Source organism: Planococcus citri, chromosome 1 (genome assembly GCF_950023065.1).
Source record: "Planococcus citri chromosome 1, ihPlaCitr1.1, whole genome shotgun sequence".
NCBI lineage: Eukaryota > Metazoa > Arthropoda > Insecta > Hemiptera > Pseudococcidae > Planococcus > Planococcus citri.
In genome coordinates this window covers 87,008,236-87,014,669 of record NC_088677.1, presented here as the reverse complement: position 1 = coordinate 87,014,669, position 6,434 = coordinate 87,008,236, and the positions used below count along the sequence as shown (strand labels likewise).

General features: G+C 32.0%; 1 long non-coding RNA gene across 1 annotated transcript; it reads left to right on the top strand.

Moving 5' to 3' along the window:
• Positions 1-1,987: 1,987 nt before the first annotated feature.
• On the top strand, positions 1,988-3,667 carry LOC135839694 (uncharacterized). Its single transcript, XR_010557629.1, has 2 exons — positions 1,988-2,356; positions 2,483-3,667. It is a non-coding gene; the product is annotated as an uncharacterized LOC135839694 (long non-coding RNA).
• Positions 3,668-6,434: the final 2,767 nt, after the last annotated feature.

The window sequence follows — 6,434 nt, the reverse complement described above, 5'->3', positions numbered from 1 at the left end:
AAATCAAATCAACTTGAATAATTCTCTTACTTCACCTCCAACACATGAACAATACTTAATTAGTATAATAATTACGTAGTTTTGAGGTATTCTAGAGCTTTCAGTGATTTCTTTATAGTAAAGTCTCCATTTTATAGCTGATGACAGTGACGACTGGTTTCTGATTTATGATTTCAGACATTCAGAATTCAGATGTTCATAATTATTTCATATTTTTCAGATTGCAAATTTCTGATTTTGAGCTTTTGGATTTTGAGATTTTGTAGTGCATATGAGGTTTCAGATTTTGAGATTTCGGTTTTTGAGATTTAAGATTCTGTGCTTTTGGATTTTGAGATGTCAGATTTAGCGCTTTGGGATTTTGAGGTATCGGTTTTTCAGATTTTCAATTTTGAGATTTCAGATATTGAGATTTCAGATTTTAAGATATGATATTTTGAAATTTACAATTTTAAGATAAGTAAGTATGAAGTTTTAAAATTTGAGATTTCAAGATTTCAGTTTTTAAGATTTGAGATTTTGAGATTTGAGATTTAGAATTAGAGATTTCAGTTTTCAAGATTGGAGATCTGCGATTTTGAGATTTTGAAATTTCAGGTTTTGGAGATTTTAGATTTTGAGCTTTTGGATTTTGAGATCTCAGATTTTGAGATATCGATTTTTGAGATTTCCAATTTTGAGATTTCAGATTTTAAGATATGAGATTTTGAAATTTCAAATTTTGAGCTTTAGGATTCAGAGATGTGAGGTTATGAAATTTCAGATTTTGAGATTTAAGTTTTCAAGATCTGAGATTTGGAATTTGAGATTTTGAGATTTCAGTTTTTAAGATTTGAGATTTTGAGATATGAAATTTGGAAATTTCAGATTTTGAGATTTGAGATTTTAGACATTGATATATTTCGGTTTTGGAGATTTCAGATTTTGGAGCGTTTGAATTTTGATATTTCGGTTTTTGAGATATGAGATTTTGAAATTTCAGATTTTGAGATTTGGTATCTTGAGATTTCATTTTTTGAGGTTTTATTTAAATATTGAGATTTCCGGTTTTGAAATTTGAGATTTCATATTTTGAGAAATCAAATTTTGAGATTTCGGTTTTTGAGATTTCAGATTTTGAACTTTTGGATTTTGATATTTCAGTTTTTGAAAATTCAGATTTTGAGATTTGATATCTTGAAATTTTATTTTTTAAGGTTTCATTTAGATTTTGAGCTTTTGGATTTTGAGATTTCAGGTTTTGAAATTTGAGATTTTGAAACTTTAGATTTTAAGAAATTAAATTTTTAAATTTCAGTTTTTGAGATTTCAGATTTTGAATTTTTTGGATTTTGAGATTTCGGATTTTGAGATTTCAAATTTTGAAGTTTCAAGTTTGAGATTCGGTTTTTGAAATTTCAGATTTTGGACTTCTGAATTTTGAGATTTCGGTTTTTGAGATATGAGATTTTGAAATTTCAGATTTTGAGATTTGACATCTTGAATTTCTTGAGATTTCAGATTTTGAGCTTTTTAATTTTGAGATGTCAGGTTTTGAGATTTTGAGATTTAGGTTTATGAGATTTCAGATTTTGAGCTTCTGCATTTTGAGATTTTGTGATTTGTTCGTCTCAATTTTTCATTTTCCCTCATCACAAAAGTTGTTCCTCTCGACCTCCGAAGTTTTTAAAGGAGGGTGTTACCTTACATGTTCTTACACCAATCTTAACTTTATAGTGTATTGCATGTAGTCAAGCTTGTTGGAATGTAGGTAGTAGGTACACAGTTGTCGAGTTATGATTCTTTCAAAAATTTTTCATATTGTTTAATGTTTCAAATCAATGAAAAATTCTGATCACTAGTTAGACAAAAGGAGAACGGATTCCTATAGAGTCGATGCATTCGCATGTGTTTTTTTTTTACACGCAATAGAAAATTGAACCATTTGCTATTTATTTAATGAAAATTTATTGCGTAGAAATGGTCATAAATTTGAAGCAGAAAAAAAAAACAGTTGTTTTTCACCTGATATTGCTGTTCCTAAGTGGTTGTATTTACGTCAAACATGCACACGTGTGGTAATACCTATACCGGATTTTCGATCCAATATTCATAAAAATTCGTTGCTTTGGATTAAATGGAATGATTTTTTTGTGCAATTCAATCGTTATTGTTAAACTTGCAGGTAAATACCAGAGTAGGTAATCAGTTTGATTGTACTTAATTGTAATTCGACCGTGCATCATTAATTCATTATCGTAGACATATTATTATGTTTGGAAAATTGTTAAAAGCTTGGTTCTTCAGTATTTTAGTCATTTTTTTGTTAAATTTTGATCGAATCAATTGTGTTGTGCCACAACCTCCGCCGTCAAGTGTGAGTTGAACCTACTTATACCTACATATTTTGTAATTTATAAGTAGGTATCTATCTGGAGTGGGCTACGAGGTGAAATTTGAAAAATACATTGATACTTATCTGTTTATTCGTTTTTCCCAATAGAATCATCAACCAAGTGCTAAACCCCCATCAGGTCAACCAATAACCGGCGGCGGACCAAATGGTATGGTTAATTTATCTCCGAACCATATTTCCAAAGTGAATTATTTTATATATTGAACTCGATATTAGTACAAATGTTCTAATAAACTGTTAGGTAACCTAATTCTTCTTGTTAAATTTTGTATCAATTTAATTGGAACCTGTCAAGTTTACTATTTATGTAGGGCATCTATTCAAATTCTGAAGAAAAACTAGACAGCTTAGCTGCAAAGTGTGCGTAGCTAGCTGCCTTTTCTACAGCTATAACCGTTATTAGTTATTACATCTAGGTAGTGCATAAGTGAATCAACCATGTCACAGTAATGTGAATTTTTGAAACTCTCACTGCTTCAAAATAATAATTGTTTTTCAGTGTTTTCATATTTTCCAAATTACGATAGGTATTTCAGAATAATTTATAAGCTTGTATTGCTTCTAAATTAAGAAATTTCTAGTTGTTTTTCATAGTTTGCATTGTTTTAAAATTTACAAAATTTCAAATCAATTTCCCGAATTCCCCATCGCTACAATTTCATAAAGTTTTCAATAAATTTTCAGAATTTTGCATTGCTGCTGAGTTAGGAAATTTGCAATCATTTTTTAGAATTCACATTGCCTCTAAATAGTCAAATTTTGAATAATTTTTCAGAATTCTTATTGAGAAGGCAGGAGATTGCAAATCGACGTGTTAGGAGTAAGTGAGACCCGATGGACTGGAAACGGTAGATACCGGGTAGATGAAAATTATGAAATGATCTTCGCTGGGAAAGACACACACGAACAAGGTGTGGGTATATTAATACATACCAGAATCAGCGATAAAATCAGTGCCATAATTCCAAAATCAGAGAGGATACTACTCGTGAGATTGGAGGTCAAGCCAAAACCAATGGTGATAAAATCAAATCACGGATTGGAATGGCAAAGACTGCTTTCAACAACCTTGCCAATGTGCTGGGAAATCGAACGATGAGTATTGATCTGAGGAAGAGAATTATGCGATGCTACGTATGGACCGTTCTGAAGTATTCCTGCGAAACATGGACCATGAGTGCAGAATGCGAGAAGAAAGTATCCGCTTTTGAGATGTGGTGCTATCGAAGGCTACTACGGATCTCATGGAAGGACTTCGTTACCAACAAGGAAGTACTAGCAAGAATAGGAGAGGAGCGGAAAGTCGTAGGTGAAGACATCAAAAACAGAAAGCTAAAGTATTTAGCTCATAAAATACGAGAAAACGGTATTTTCATGCTAGCGGTACAGGGGAAAATCCAAGGAAGATCGACGAGAGGCAGGAAACGATCGGAACTGTTAACAACAAACTCACCGGCCAACTCCCCCTGCAAGACCCTGAAAGAAACAATTAGATACGCTAGATACCGGCTAATATAGATGGACATATACGCTATCTCCTGTAAAGGAGCGCGACTACGACGACGACGATTGTCTTTAAATTAAAAAATTTCAAATTCAATTTTCAAGTTCATATTGTCCACAAATTGTAAAACGTTTACTCAATTTTTGGAATTTACATTGCCTCCAATTTTTCAGAATTCTCATCTTCTTCATAAATATTACAATACTTATTTCATATAATTTTCAAGTTCACATTATCTGCAACTTACAGAACTTTTAATCAATTTTTGGAATTCTCAGCGTCTCTAAATACAAATTTTCATATTAATTTTTTTAGAATTTCCATTGTCTTCTGTAGTGGAAGAAAACGAACACACGAAATGTTTTTAAAGTTTTTATTTATATTTTGAAAAACACGAAGTTTATTCACGGATTATACTTAACCGAACTTTCGCGTCTTATACTTAGTCGCGGATGAAGGTAAGGTTAGGTTAAGTTAACTTTACCTTAGCACGTTCAGACAAAACCAAAGATCTCCAATGGTACTAGGTATCCACTGGGAGGATCAATGAGATCCCTATTCGACAAACCAAAGATCTCAGATGGTACTAAGTATCCACACTGAGGATCAATGAGATCCCTAAAGGCCAAACCAAAGATCTCAATTAGATACTAGGTATCCGCAATGAGAATCAATGAGATCCCTATAAGGCTAACCAAAGATCTCAAATGGTACCGAAGCAGCCACTATGAGAATCAATGAAGTGCGGTCTACACATAAGCGAAATTCTACACCTATGTTAAGGTAGACCTCCCTAGCTCTTTAGGCTAATGAAGAAGCTTCGATAGCCCGAAGAGAACTGATTTTACTAGCGAATTGGCTGAGTTTATATACTCTGAAAAGGTGGGTGCACTAGCTTCTCAGCTGATGAGGAATCTATCTCAGCTGTTTGAGACTTGTATCAGCTGATTAATATTTGTATCAGCTGATTAATATTTGTATCAGCTGATTAAGATTTGTATCAGCTGATTATGTACATTATAAAAATGTATGGTTAAATAAGACCTATCAGCTGACTGAGTATGCTCCTTAAGGGTGAAATAAAACAGCTGACTAATGATATTGAAATTAGTTACAGTAGACTTCCCATAGGATCGCTAAGTAGATAAAATATATGACAGTTTGTTTATTTTGATAAATCAGCTGATTGTTATGATGAATAGTTTCATTAAATGTCCTATAGGATCGCTAATGGTATATAAAGTGAAACAGCTGACTGTTTGAAAAATAGATTAGGTAGAATTTATGCTTGTAGGATCGCTAAAGTATTTATTTAGTTTCCTTCCACTACATCTTCAAATTTATAAATTTTCAAACCAATTTTCAGAACTTGCTTTTTATTCTAAATTAAGAATTAAATCTTATAAAATATGTTAAGAATTTGAATTGCCTCTAAATTACACGAAAAAAAATATGGGTAATTTTTACAAAAAAATTTAACTAAATACAGTAAGTCCCGCTTATTAGAATCGCGGATAATAGAATAATTTGGTTAATGGAATGGAATGTGCTGGGACAGAACAATTTGCATCTTCTTACATGCCCATTTTTCCGTTTATTGGAATAAAAAGAGCATTTCATTTGGTCAATAGAATTGACAAATCTTCAAAAATGGGGGAAAAAATCTTGAATTTTGGCAATGAAAACGTGTGAAAGTCGCATAGAAACGCGAAAATAAATATTTTAAATTGGTTAAAATTGGTATAAGATGATGGATTTTTTTTTAACTTTATAAAAATCGTACAAAAAAGTGTTCATAACATATTAAAAGGCTAAACGTAACTAAAAAATCGAAAAAGTATTAGAATTAACTTCAGAACACATCAAAAAGTGATGAAATGTCAACATAATGTGGAATTTTGCATTTTTTATCCTTCCGCTTTATCGAATACTCCAGTTTGTAGAATCAATCATACCTGGTCCCAAATCGATTCTAATAAGCGGGAATTATTGTACTGGTATTTACCTAGCACAATTAAGTACCAGATCCCATTCAATAATTTTTACTGTAATCGTATAGTAAAAATTATCATTTTAATAAATTTTGCTATAGGTACCAATAAGGTGCACCGGGGCAAGTCAGAATGATTTTTCGCAATTTCAACTTTGACCAGCTGTTACTCCCCTTCTAATGAACCAATATGGATCAAATTTATTATGTAGGTTCCCATAAGGGTTCTTAAGCTATGGTAAAAATTTGAGCGCGATTGACACAGTAGCTTTCGCTCAGTGGAATAAAATATAAACTGTCCTGACTTACCCCAATTGGGGGAAGTCAGAACAGGCTAAACTTTGCAGAGGCGTAGATCACAAACTGAGCGTCCTAGAAAAATTAAACAAAAACAAAATTGTAGAGAATTTAATTCTCTTTGAGATTACTCTCATCAGATTTTCACTAGGACGCACGGTTCGTCCGCTATATGCGAAAAACTAGGAAATAGAAAGTCTGTATTTTAGACCAAATTCAAAATAAGTTCAAAACAACAACAAAATACA